The sequence below is a fragment of the Oncorhynchus keta genome, chromosome 24, assembly GCF_023373465.1.
Source record: "Oncorhynchus keta strain PuntledgeMale-10-30-2019 chromosome 24, Oket_V2, whole genome shotgun sequence".
Taxonomy (NCBI): Eukaryota; Metazoa; Chordata; class Actinopteri; order Salmoniformes; family Salmonidae; genus Oncorhynchus; species Oncorhynchus keta.
The window spans coordinates 42,423,318-42,437,759 of NC_068444.1; the positions used below are offsets into that span (position 1 = coordinate 42,423,318).

Genomic DNA, 14,442 nt, shown 5'->3' on the forward strand with positions numbered 1-14,442 from the left:
CTTCTGTTTACCTTGAACCACCTTGAACTAAGTTAACTTAAATGACGCAACACTCCATGCTGCCCCACATCTTGTGTTGCATTTTCATTTTGAACGAAAACAAGTGGGTTGAGCCCTGAGCCGCCTTGGGCTGGCCTTCTGGACATGGTGTGTCTTCCCGCCTAATCTAACAACCCTGCTGGAACATCACCCCGGCACTTGAGATGAAGTTAAAGTCACTTGCAAGCTACAGCTGCTGTCACGACTGTGTGTAGAGACGGACCAAGGAGCAGCGGAGGTTTTGTTCCACATCTTTATTTCTTTGTGAAACTTAAGCAAAACAGTAAAGAAACAACGAAACGTGACTAAGTGGTGCACAAAACACAAAATAATATCCCACAAGCATAGGTGGGAAAAACAGCTACTTAAATATGATCCCCAGTTAGAGACAACGATTATCAGCTGACTCTAATTGGGAATCATACAAATCACTAACATAGAAAATAAACAAGAACACCACATAGAAATAAATAAACTAGATCACGCCCTGAACTACTTCACCATAGAGAAACAATGGCTCTCTATGGTCACGGCGTGACAGCCGCCAGAAACAAACACCGAGCAGACAAAACTAGCTAACTTGTTTTCAGATAAACTGTCCTGGTAGCAGGGACAATGTTTTCAGAAAATGTCGACAGAAACAAACATCATTCTTAGATCTGAATCAACTCGACCCCAAAAGAGAAAAAAAAGTGAGAAGAAGACTGCTCATGACCATAAACCAGATAAACATTGGGAATTCATTTTGAAAGGTGGAAAATGGAGTGAAATGGCCACTGTTCTCATGGACTGGTAGATAAGGGTTGTTGTGTTTTCAACCTTACTGTGTTCAATGTTCAAGCTAGCTAACACTGCTACTTAGCTAGCTAACATCTGTATTTGGACTGTTTTGTACTGAAAGTAATCTAACGATAGCTACATCATGTAGCTACACTGTACAAACCCCACAAGATAGATGCCCAATGCATTTATTAAAACTGACTAACGTTAGCTGGCTAAAGCAAGATATGCAGATTGTTGACGTAGTAGTGTGTGTGGTTGTTGATTTTTAGTCCCGAACCACACCATAAAATGCGTCAATCTAGCTATAAAATTCAGTCCGGTAACATCATACAAACATGTATTTCTCAGCGAGATACTGGTGGAGAGAGTTGGATTTCAAGCGAACCTAAGGTTAAGCTGGGCAATAGAACAAGTCAAAATTCACCCAAGGCTGAAAAACGGCAAATGAACGTTGGCTGAGCACGAATGCTAGTGCGAGGCCATAGCAAATGAATTGACACGGACCTCCGCAGAGCCTCTTCTGACTGGAGTGATGCTTAGAATTCAATTTCTCCTAAATGGCACAAGAAAATGCATCCCTTTTTTATTTTATAACTGCAATCTGTTCTTATGATGAAACTGGAAAAAAAATAACTTGTGTAGAAAGTAAACATCCGCACCTCGATGGGGTCAACTGTGCTTATGTCTGTGTAATGAGGAAGTAGGGAAAAATGAAAACGTCTGACTATTTCTGGTCTAGTGATCGATGACAACTGCGGGTGCTGGCCAGATTTACATAATTACAAAGAGGAAATTATCCTGATTTAAAATGGTGTCTGTCTTGAAAAATCGAAATATTCACATTGCGAGATATTTTGTGAAATAACCAGACATACCTATATTTCCCCGATAGGAAACAATGGGATGACCTCAGAGTTCATGAGTCATTTTTTGTTGTTGTTGACGTTTTAACTACCAGCAATTGGTAACAGCATTGTACACTGCCCAAACTTACATCATTAGCAATAATAGGTTATCGTGATTAAAATGGTGTAGAACTTCAAACCATTAAAATACAGAAATGTTGAGCAATTTGGCAAAATAGACAGACATGTCCCTATTTCCCCAAATTTCCTCATATCAAATGTTATTGGTCACATACACATGGTTAGCAGATGTTATTGCGAGTGTAGCGAAATGCTTGTGCTTCTAGTTCCGTCAGTGCAGCAATATAAACAAGTAATCTTAACAACTCCACAACAACTACCTAATACACACAAATCTAACTGAAGGGATGGAATAACGAAATGTACATATCAATATATGGATGAGAAATGACTGAGTGGCATAGGCAGGATGCAATAGATGGTATAAAATACAGTATATACATTTGGGATGAGTAATGCAAGATATGTAAACATCATTATTAAAATGGAATTAATAAAGTGACTAGTGAAACATTTGTTAGAGTTGCCAATGATTTCAAGTCTGTATGTCGGCAGCAGACTCTCTGTGTTAGTGATGGCTGTTTAGCAGTCTGATGGCCTTGTGAGAGAAGCTCTTTTTCAGTCTCTCGGTCCCTGCTTTGCTGCACTTGTACTGACCTCACCTTCTGGATGGTAGCGGGGTGAACAGACAGTGGCTCAGATGGTTGTTGTCCTTGGTGATCTTTTTAGCCTTTCTGTGACATCAGGTGTTGTAGGTGTCCTGGAGGGCAAGTATTTTGCCCCCGGTGATGCATCGTGCAGACCACACCACCCTCTGTTGAATCCTGAGCTGTAGTCAATAAACAGCCTTCTTACATAGGTATTCCTCTTGTCCTTATGGGATTGTGCAGTGTGATGGCGATTGCATCAACTGTGGACCTATTGTGGCGGTATGCAAATTGCAGTGGGTCTAGGGTGACAGGTTAGGTGGAGGTGATATTATCCTTGACTAGTCTCTCAAAGCACTTCATGATGACAGAAGTGAATGCTACGGGGCGATAGTCATTCAGTTAAGTTCCCTTTCCCTTCTTGGGTACAGGAACAATGGTGGCCATCTTGAAGCATGTTGGGACAGCAGACTGGTATAGGGAGAGATCGAATATGTCTGTAAACACACCAGCCAGCTGGTCTGCCTATGCTCTGAAGACTTGGCTAGGGATGCTGTCTGAGCCGGCAGCATTGTGAGGGTTGTGGTGGAAATTTCCTCTATTTACCAAATAATGAGATCAAACCACACACAAGTCAGAGTTAGTTATCAAAGTCCATCTTTAATTATATGAGCTCTATCACAACCCTGTGACTCTCAGATCAATTCAGTGTCTATCAATGAATTCTCTGAGAATCCCTTACACATTGCAGGTGAGATCCTTTAAAAGCAAAAAAACACACAGTCAGACAGCATAGACATAATAAATCGTTCAACTTTGTCTCCTTTCTCAAACTCAGAACCATAAACCAATCCTCCATATCAACAGGCATATATCAAATCCATCCTATCTTGACAAGATCACAGAGACACACAGACATTGTGGAGCCAAGAGATACACGCTTGACCTCTCCCCTCTCTCCGGCCCAAACGACTTAGTCTTGACATAGAACAGATACTGCAACCCCGCCACAGTATTATAAAAAAATAACATTCTGATGAGAAGTAACTTACAAACATATGATGAATATAAAACATCTTACCTATGTTACCAACCAATTCTGATTATTCCCCAACAGGGTTAACACATTTAAATGTCATACTCATGTTGGCCATGGAGAAGGAGAGTCCACAGTCCTTGGTAGTGGGCCGCGTTGGTGGCACTGTATTATCCTCAAAGCGGGCAATGAAGGTGTTTAGCTTGTCTGCAAGCAAGATGTTGTGTCCGTGATGTGGCTGATTTTTATTTTCGTGATTATCTGTAGACCCTGCCACATACGTCTCGTGTCTGAGCCATTGAATTGACACTCCACTCTGTCCCTATACTGACATTTTGCTTGTTTGATTGCCTTGCAGAGGGAATAAATACACTGTATTTCAGCCAAATTCCCAGTCACCTTGCCATGTTTAAATGTGGTGGTTCGCACTTTCAGTTTTGCTTGAATGCCGCCATCTATCCACGGTTTCTGGTTAGGGTAGGTTTTAATTGTCACAGTAGGTACATTATCTCCTATGTACTTCCTTATAAACTCAAATCACCGAATCAGCGTATAAATTGGTATTATTCTATGAGGCTACCCGGCACATATCCCAGTCAGCGTGATCAAAACAATCTTGAAGCATGGATTCCGATTGGTCAGACCAGCGTTGAATAGTTATTGTCACAGGTGCATCCTGTTTGAGTTTCTGGATAGGAGGGGAGGAGCAAAATGGAGTCACGTCAGATTTACCTAACGGGAAGTGGGGGAGGGCCTTGTATGCATCATGGAAGTTGATTAGTAAGCAGTGATTAGGAAAATCTGTCACCACCAATAAATCCACTATAAATGAGAATTTCAATAAGCATTTTTCTACAGCTGGCCATGCTTTCCACCTGGCTACCCCTACCCCGGTCAACAGCATTGCACCCCCCACAGCAATTCGCCAAAGCCTTTCCTGTTTCTCCTTCTCCCAAATCCAGTCAGCTTATGTTCTGAAACAGCTGCAAAATCTGAACCCCTACAAATCAGCCGGGCTAGAAAATCTGGACCCTTTCTTTCTAAAATGATCTGCCGAAATAGTTGCAACCCCTTTTACTAGCCTGTTCAACCTCTCTTTCATGTCATCAGAGTTTCCTATTGATTGGAAAACTGTCGCGGTCATCCCCCTCTTCAAAGGGGGTGAAACTCTTGACCCAAACTGCTACAGACCTATATCAATCCTACCCTGCCTTTCTAAGGTCTTCGAAAGCCAAGTCAACAAACAGATTACCGACCATTTCGAATCCCACCGCACCTTCTCCGCTATACAATCTGGTTTCAGAGCTGATCATGGGTGCACCTCAGCCACGCTCAAGGTCCTAACTGATATCTTAACCGCCATCGATAAGAAACAATACTGTGCAGCCGTATTCATTGACCTAGCCAAGGCTTTCGACTCTGTCAATCACCACATCCTCATCGGCAGACTCAATAGCTTGTGTTTCTCAAATTATTGCCTCACCGGGTTCACCAACTACTTCTCTGATAGAGTTCAGTGTGTCAAATCGGAGGGCCTGTTGTCCGGGCCTCTGGCAGTCTCTATGGGGGTGCCACAGGGTTCAATTCTTGGACCGATTCTCTTCTCTGTATACATCAATGATGTTGCTCTTGCTGCTGGTGAGTCTCTGATCCACCTCTACGCAGACGACACCATTATGTATACTTCTGGCCCTTCTTTGGACACTGTGTTAACAACCTTGCAGACGAGCTTCAATGCCATACAACTCTCCTTCCGTGGCCTCCAACTGCTCTTAAACACAAGTAAAACTAAATGCATGCTCTTCATCCGATCGCTGCCTGCACCTGCCCGCCCATCCAGCATCACCACTCTGAACGGTTCTGACTTATGTGGACAACTACAAATACCTAGGTGTCTGGTTAGACTGTAAACTCTCCTTCCAGACCCACATCAAACCTGTACGCTCTCGTTGGCTGGCCCTCGATTCGTACTCGTCGCCAAACCCACTGGCTCCAGGTCATCTATAAGACCCTGCTTGGTAAAGTCCCCCCTTATCTTAGCTTGCTGGTCACCATAGCAGCACCTGTAGCATGCGCTCCAGCAGGTATACCTCTCTGGTCACCCCCAAAGCCAATTCCTCCTTTGGCCACCTCTCCTTCCAGTTCATGCTGCCAATGACTGGAGCGAACTACAAAAATCTCTGAAACTGGGAACACTTATCTCCCTAACCTGCTTCAAGCACCAGCTGTCAGAGTAGCTCACAGATTACTGCACCTGTAGATAGCCCATCTATTATTTAGCCCAAACAACTACCCCTTCCCCAACTGTGTTTATTTAGCTCCTATGCACCCCATTATTTCTATTTCTACTTTGCACATTTTTCCACTGCAAATCTACCATTCCAGTGTTTTACTTGCTACTTGCTTGGATTTACTTCGCCTTCTTTTGCCTTTACCTCCCTTATCTGACCTAATTCATTCACATTGTATATAGACTTATTTTTCTACTGTATTATTGACTGTATGTTTGTTTTACTTCATGTGTAACTCTGTGTTGCTGTATGTGTCAAACTGCTTTGCTTTATCTTGGCCAGGTCACAATTGTAAATGAGAACTTGTTCTCAACTTGCCTACCTGGTTAAATAAAGGTGAAAAAAAAGTAAAACATTCAGTGTTTTGCCAGCCTGGGTACTACAATCATTATTATGATAGAATTTAGGTAGCATTGTTCTCAAATTTGCTTTGTTAAAATCCCCAGCTACAGTAAATGCTGCCTCAGGATATATGGTTTCCAGTTTGCATAGAGTCCAGTGAAGTTCCTTGAGGGCTGTCATGGTATCGCCTTGAGGGGGGATATACACAGCTGTGACAATAACCGTTGAGAATTATCTTGAGAGATGATACGATCGGCATTTGATTGAGGTATTCAAAGTCGGGTGAACAAAAGGACTTGAGTTGCTGTATGTTATTACAATTACACCGTGAGTCGTTAATCATCAAACATACACCCCTGCCATTCTTCTTCCCAGAGAAATGTTTATTCCTGTTGGCGCAACGCACAAAGAATCCCGGTGGCTATATCGAATCCGACAGCATGTCCCTAGAGAGAATCCCTGATATCTCTCTGGAAAGCAACCCTTGACCTAATTTCATCTACCTTGTTATCTAGAGACTGGACATTACAGAGTAAAATACTCGGAAGCGGTGGGTGGGGTGCGCGCCTCCGAAGTCTGACCAGAAGGCCGATCCGTCAGTCTGAAAGTTCCAAGATCAGTATTTCATTTAACCAGCTTACCATTTATCTACTACCATTTTCCTTTTTGTGTTTAATGTTTTGTGTTTTGTAATCTAGCTGTTGAGAGAATTGGCAGTAATTGAAAGGTGTCTGGTTTGAATCACCGAACTGTCTAGGTGAAAAATCTTTTGATGTTCCCTTGAGCAAGGCACTTATCCTTGTTGCTCTGGATAAGAGAGTCTGCTAAAATGTAAACAAACTTCGTCTCTATGTGAAAGCATGGCAATATCTTAACTTTTCATTATTCATGGCTGGCAGCACACTCCTGAGAATTAACTGCTCAGCAAAGAAAAGGCTCTTGAGAACTACCATATTTATAAAAAAAAATAAGCACATTTTCAGTGTCTGTGTTTATATGTTTAGGGGGTGTTACTTTGGCAGATGTCACACATTTAAATAAATAGTAAAAAATGATTTATCTAAATGTATGGTGTTTCATTCTTTGTAATTTTGATATTCTGAGTAATTAGTACTTTAGTCAGGATATACACATTATTCAGTACTACTGCATTTGCTAAATAATTCCAATACATAGCAGTTTAAGATCACAACTGAAAATTCAAAAGAATATTTTTCTCCCTGGATACACCACTACCCTCACAAGAAAACTTTTTTTCTGTCCCTTTCTACACGCAAGTGGAAGGACTGAAAAAGCATTTAATGCAACCGCTGTGTCAGACTTCGAAAAAACTTTACGGAAAAAGCATAATCTGAGTACGGCGCTCAGAAGGTACTCCCAGGAATCGCAGTTCGACAATAAATGACTGATTTGTTCCATTAAGTTCCGTAAAGTCCATCATTTATGTCAAAATGGCCACTTGTTGTTAGCGTGTTCAGCCCACTAATTCATCTTCATGAGGCGCAAGCACTTCGTCCAGACAAAAACTCGAAAATTTCCGTTACAGTCCTTTAGAAGCATGTCAAGCGATGTTTGGAATCTAATCATTAGGATGTTTTAACATAAAACATCAATAATGTTCCAACCGGAGAATTCCTTTGTCTGAAGAAAAGCACTGAAACGAGAGGTAACTTTGTTCGTGAGCGCACGTCATGAGACCAAGGCACTCTGCCAGACCACTGACTCAAAGAGGTCTCATGAGCCCCTCCTTTATTGTAGAATCCTCATTCAAGTTTCTAAAGACAGTTGACATCTAGTGGAAGTTGTAGGAAGTACAACTTTATCCATATCTCAATGTGTATTCGGTAGGCCAAGCTTTGAAAAACTACAAACCTCAGATGTCCCACTTCCTGGTTGGAAATTTCTCAGGTTTTCGCCTGCCATATGAATTCTGTTATACTCACAGACATCATTCAAACAGTTTTAGAAACTTTAGAGTGTTTTCCATCCAATACTAATAATAATATGCATACAGTAGCATCTGGGACAGAGTAGGAGGCACTTCACTCTGGGCACGCTATTCATCCAAAAGTGAAAATATTGCCCCCTATCCCAAAAGAGTTAAAGGCACAGTCAACTTAGTGTATGTACAATTCTAACCCACTGGATATGTGATACAGTGAATTATAAGGGAAATAATCTCTCTGTAAACAATTGTTAGAAAAATATCTTGTCATGCACAAAGTAGATGTCCTAACCGACTTGCCAAAACTATAGTTAACAAGAAATTTGTGGAGTGGTTGAAAAATGAGTTTTAATGACTCCAACCTAAGTGAATGTAAACTTCCAACGTCAACAGTAGTCTCTATATCACGTGACAGATTGCTTACTTTAAAGTCAGAAAACTTTGGTCATTCATAACACACACACAAATTCCTTGTGACGGTGTACAGTGCCTTGCAAAAGAATTCATCCCCCTTGGCATTTTTCCTATTTTGTTGCGTTATAACCTGTAATTTAAATGGCTCGTGGCCACGTCTGGCAGCGATTACAGCCTCAATTCTTCTTGGGTATGATGCTACAAGCTTGGCTCACCTGTTTTTGGGGAGTTTCTCCCATTCTTCTCTGCAGATCTTCTCAAGCTCTGTCAGGTTGGAAGGGAAGCGTCCCTGCACAGCTATTTTCAGGTCTCTCCAGAAATGTTCAATCGGGTTCAAGTCCGGGCTCTGGCTAGGCCACTCAAGGACATTCAGAGACGTGTCCCGAAGCCACTCATGCGCTGTCTTGGCTTTGTGCTTAGGGTCGTGTCCTGTTGGAAGGTGAACCTTCGCCACAGTCTGAGGTCCTGAGCGCTCTGGAGTAGATTTTCATCAAGGATCTCTCTGTACTTTGTTCCATTCATCTTTCCCTTGATCCTGACTAGTCTCCCAGTCCCTGCCGCTGAAAAACATCTCCAAAGCTTGATGCTGCCACCTCCATTATTCACCGTAGGGATGGTGCCAGGTTTCTTCCAGACATGACACTTGGCATTCAGGCCAAAGAGTTCACTCTTGGTTTCATCAGACCAGAGGATCTTGTTTCTCATGGTCTGGGAGTAATTTTGGTGCCTTTTCGCAAACTACTGAGGAGTGGCTTCCATCTGTCCACTCTACCATAAAAGCCTGATTGGTGGAGTGCTGCAGAGATGGTTGTCCTTCTTGAAGGTTCTCCCCTCTCCACAGAGGATCTCTGGAGCTCTATCAGAGTGACCATTGGGTTCTTGGTCACCTCCCTGACCAAGGCCCTCCTCCCCGATTGTTCAGTTTGGCCGGGTTGCCAGCTCTTTGAAGAGTCTTGGTGGTTACAAACTTCTTCCATTGAAGATTGATGGAGGATGCTGTGTTCTTGGGGACCTTAAATGCTGCAGAAATGTTTTGGTACCCTTCCCCAGATCTGTGCCTCGACACAATCCTGTCTCAAAGCTCTTTGGACAATTCAATCGACCTCATGGCTTGGTTTTTGCTCTTACATGCACTGTCAACTGTGGAACATTATATAGACAGGTGTTTGCCTTTCCAAATAATGTCCAATCAATTTAATTTACCACAGGTGGACTTAAATCAAGTTGTAGAAACATGTCAAGGATGAGCAATGGAAACAGGATGCAGCTGAGCTCAATTTCGAGTCTCATAGCAAAGGGTCGGAATACTTATGTAAATAAGGTATTTAAAAACAAAATGTTATCGATTTGCTAAAATTGATAAAAAGCTGTTTTGGCTCTGTCATTATGGCTTAATGTGTGTAGATTGATGAGGAAAAACATTTAATGCGACAAAATGTGGAGTAAGGGAAGGGGTCTGAATGCACTGTATGCTCAAATTTATATCCAAGAGTCTAGGAGGGAACATACAGCCCTGGGCAATGCTGTTGTTTCATTGATTGTACTGGATGGCTTACAATTATACTGAATTTGTATTTGATTTTGAATTTGTTATATTTTCATAATTAATTGGGTGACATTTGACCCTTTTTGCTAGACAGAATATCTCACCACCATGCGTTTCCATCTCCTCCTCTCTCCTTTATTCCTTTATTAAGCGTGCAGAGGGTCCTGTCAACGGTTTAGTGAAATGTGTGGCATTGTGAAAACATGTTGCTATTGATGTTTCCAAGCAGATTTCACTTGGTTTCCCAAATTAAGCACTCGGTAGCGGCAGGAACAGCGTTGGAAAGCCCATGGCATACAGAGTTTGGGTGGAATATCACCTGTTGCGCAGTGTGAGCATGCTCCTCAAACAGTGATTGGATGTGTGAAATAAGTGTTATTATATTTATTTCTCAGCTGCTCAAATTAGGCACAGCTCTGCTTTAACACCGAAGTAGCCTACCAGGCATCATTAAGGAACAGAACTGCAGGAAAGCTCCCGGCCTCCATTCACTATTCGATATACGGATGACGTGTTTTTTCTCTTGCCCCTGTTCCTGACCATTTAATAATGGGCCATTCTAAATCAAATACATTTTACATATTAGTAAAAACAAGATTAAACTGAGAAAAGTCTGATGGGTGAACATATGATCACTTGATGAGAGAACAGCTGTGCCGCCTGAGACAAGGAACAGAGCACAAGGTTTTTTGCAAATTTATCAGATCACCAATAGCCTATAGTTGCATCATGCAGCCCGTATATGTTTTGATTTCTAAGACATTCTAAGGTTTGTATCGTTCACAACTAAAGTTGCCAAATAACCCTAAGTCTAGCGTATAGGACCTGTTTCAAATGATCACTTTTACGCTCAACAGTTCATACTGTATGTGCACTCGCTCCAGAATGGGAAAAATATCCTTTCTATGTTCAGTTATATTCTTCTTACTATAAAATAATATGAAATAATGCCACGGGACTTATATGCATATCTTGTCAGCTAAATGAACAAGTCTACAGCGTATGGCATGGAGCGTAGCCAGATAACATAGTAGATCTACTCATATTCTGTTCTTCTGAATTACATTTTCTTCATATCATAATGTTTCTTTAGACCTGACTAAAATAAATAAGTGTGGTGTATGTTACATTGATTTTCCTAGACTTCTCCAAATGAGTCTATACTAAATTTCAAACAAATCTCAAATTATTGATGTGATCAGCTGGAAAACATATTGGATCAGGACATATGTCAAATTCCTTTAGAGCAAATAAAGTATGATGTCAAAAGCAGAATTCTTATAGGCCTGGTATATTTTTCAGGTTGAAAAAGAAAAAGGAGAGCTGCACACTCTAGGAGCACAGATGCAATAATTGAATAACCAACGTTTCAACAGACAAGCTGTCTTCAGCAGAGTACGCCGCTTGTCTGTCGAAACGTTGTTTGCTCAATTATTTCCTTTCAGCTCCTACAGTGTGCTGCTCTCCTTTCCCTTTTCAGGAGTAGCGCTAGCCAGCACCTCGTCTTTACAGGTGTGCGTTTCTTTCACCTCCATATTTTTCAGGTTGTCTTACCTTTAGAAGGGTTTCAGCATCCTCTGCCAGGTCACTTGCCCTCTTCTCCTCCTCTGGAGGAGAATAACTCACGTCTAATGCCACTCACCTCTGCATTCAAGAAACACAAAAGATACATATTTCTATACAATCTCCAAGAGAGAATGGATGGATGCTCACAAATAAACTGAAAACAGTACATTAAATATCTTAAATGGCAGGTCTCTGTCTGAACTGACCTATCAGCAGTCAGTGCAGCAGCCTGGGGATGGAATTGTTGAGGAATAGTATGAGGTAGAGGAGGACATCTCAAGCACTTGGGTTTGTGGGGACAGCTTGGGCTCAGTGCCTTCCTTGGCTATCTACACTACCGTTCAAAAGTTTGGGGTCACTTAGAAATATCCTTGTTTTTGAAAGAAAAGCCTTTTTTGTCCATTAAAATAACATAACATTTATCAGAAATACAGTGTATACATTGTTAAGGTTGTAAATTACTATTGTAGCTGGAAACGGCAGATTTTTTTAAATGGAATATTTACATAGACGTACAGAGGCCCATTATCAGCAACCATCACTCCTGTGTTCCAATGGCATGTTGTGTTAGCCAAAACAAGTTTATAATTTTAAAAGGCTAATCGATTATTAGAAAACCCTTTTGCAATTGTTAGCACAGGTGAAAACTGTTGTTCTGGCTCAAAATGGCCAGAAACAGTCCTTTCTTCTGAAACGTGTCAGTCTATTCTTGTTCTGAGAAATGAAGGGTATTCCATGTGAGAAATTGCCAAGAAACTGAGGATCTCGTACAATGCTGTGCACTACTCCCTTCACAGAACAGAGCAAACTGGCTCTAACCAGAACAGAGCAAACTGGCTCTAACCAGAACAGAAAGAGGAGTGAGAGGTCCCGGTGCACAACTGAGCAAGAGGACAAGTACATTAGAGGACACTGCAGAAACAATAAATAGTAGGGAGAGCACGTCAATCTGGTCCAAGCTGATTTTTTCAGACCTGACAATGGTAACCTAGCTTCTGGGCTTAACATTGGAGATTCGCAATGGTTGTAAGGTTGATTTTTAAGTATTTTGAATGAAGAGCCGTTTGGAGCCAAATGAGCTGGCTCTTTTTAAATGGATAAAGCCAAATGAGCAGTCACAAAAAAAGACTGCCCATCACTATTGCTAACCAAACAATACGAGGGGTATGTGCACATGAATTAAAAGGTAACTACACTGAAAAAAATCTAAATTCCTGAAGTAGGCAAAAAATAAAAACTGATTTTAGAGTGTATGTCATCCTGCAGCACAGCATCTTGGGGAAAATTAAGGTCAGATTCAATATTGGTTAATGCACCCAAGAGGGAAAGAGGTATGGCCATCCTAGAAATGTTTCAATTTAGAGTAATCTAATATATTATATATTTCCAAAGCGACTTAGTCATGCGTGTATATGTAACTGGTGTGAAATGGCTAGCTAGATAGCAGTGTGTGCTAGTAGTGTTTCAATCTGTGACGTCACTTGATTTGAGATCTTGAAGTAGCTGTTTCCTTGTGGAGTTATATATAACGATGCTTCATGTGTGATTGTTATCGATGTGTTCATAGGGTACTGGTTTGAGCCCATGTTACATTATTTCAAAGATTTTAGAAAGGCAGGGCCGGATGGATATAGGTCTATAACAGTTTGGGTCTAGAGTGTCCCCCCTTTGACAGGGTGATGACTGCGGCAGCTTTCCAATGTTTGGGGATCTCAGACGATACGAAAGAGACGTTGAACAGGCTAGTAATAGGGGTTGCAAAAATTTTGGCGGATCATTTTAGAAAGAGAGGGTCCAGATTGTCTAGCTCAGCTGATTTGTAGGGATCCAGATTTTGCAGCTTCAAAACTTCAGCTATCTGAATTTGGGTGAAGGAGAAGGGGCTTGGGAAAGTTGCTGCAGGGTGGTGCAGAGCTGTTGGCGAGGGTAGGGATAGCCAGGTGGAAAGCATGGCCAGCCGTAGAAAAATGCTTACTGAAATTCTTGATTATAGTAGATTTTTCGGTGGTGACAGTGTTTCCTAGCCTCAGTGCAGTGGGCAGCTGGGAGGAGGTGCTCATATTCTCCATGGTCTTTACAGTGTCCCGAATTAGTGAATTAGTGCTACAAGATGGAAATTAGTGCTACAAGATGGAAAATTCTATCTGAAAAAGCTAGCCTTTGCTTTCCTAACTGACTGAGTATATTAGTTCCTGACTTCCCTGAATAGTTGCATATTGCGGGTGCTATTCGATGTTAATGCAGTACGCCACGGGATGTTTTTGTGCTGGTAAAATGCAGTCAAATCTGGGTTGAATCAAGGGCTATACAAGTTCTAGGTCTACATTTTTTAAATGGGGCATGCTTATTTAAGATGGTGAGGAAAGCACTTTTAAAGAGCAACCAGACATCCTTTACTGATGGGATGTCAATATCCTTCCAGGATATCTGGGCCAGGTCGATTAGAAAGGCCTGCTAGCTGAAGTGTTTCAGGGAGCATTTGACAATGATGAGGGGTGGTCGTTTGACCGTGGACCCATTACGGACACAGGCAATGAGGCAGTGATCGCTGAGATCCTGGTTGAAGACAGCAGAGGTGTATTTAGAGGGCAAGTTTATCAGGAAGATATCTATTAGGGTGCCCATGTTTACGGATTTGGGGTTGTACCTGGTAGTTTCCTTGATAATTTGTTTGAGATTGAGGGCATTTAGCTTAGATTGTAGAACGGCCGGGGTGTTAAAACCTCTCTGGGATATGTGGATGCTAGTGTCCCACCTGGCCAAAAGCCAGGGAAAATGCACAGCATCAAATTCAAATAAATTACTATAAAAATCTAACTTTCATTAAATCACACATTCAAGATAGCAGATTTAAAGATACACTTGTGGTGAATCCAGCCAACATGTCAGATTTCAAAAAGGCTTTTC

At 41.6% G+C, this 14,442-nt stretch overlaps 1 protein-coding gene and 1 long non-coding RNA gene across 2 annotated transcripts in view; one reads left to right on the plus strand and one right to left on the minus strand.

Annotated features, from left to right (window-relative positions):
* LOC118357574 (pro-neuregulin-3, membrane-bound isoform-like) overlaps positions 1 to 14,442 on the plus strand; it is a 275,876-nt gene that overhangs the window by 245,496 nt on the left and 15,938 nt on the right. The window lies entirely within an intron of this gene.
* Positions 1 to 14,442, minus strand: part of LOC118357575 (uncharacterized) — a 50,612-nt gene that overhangs the window by 17,344 nt on the left and 18,826 nt on the right. Inside the window, exon 2 of the long non-coding RNA XR_004820325.2 lies at positions 11,524 to 11,613. This is a non-coding gene — a long non-coding RNA (uncharacterized LOC118357575). The remainder of the gene's footprint in view (positions 1 to 11,523; positions 11,614 to 14,442) is intronic.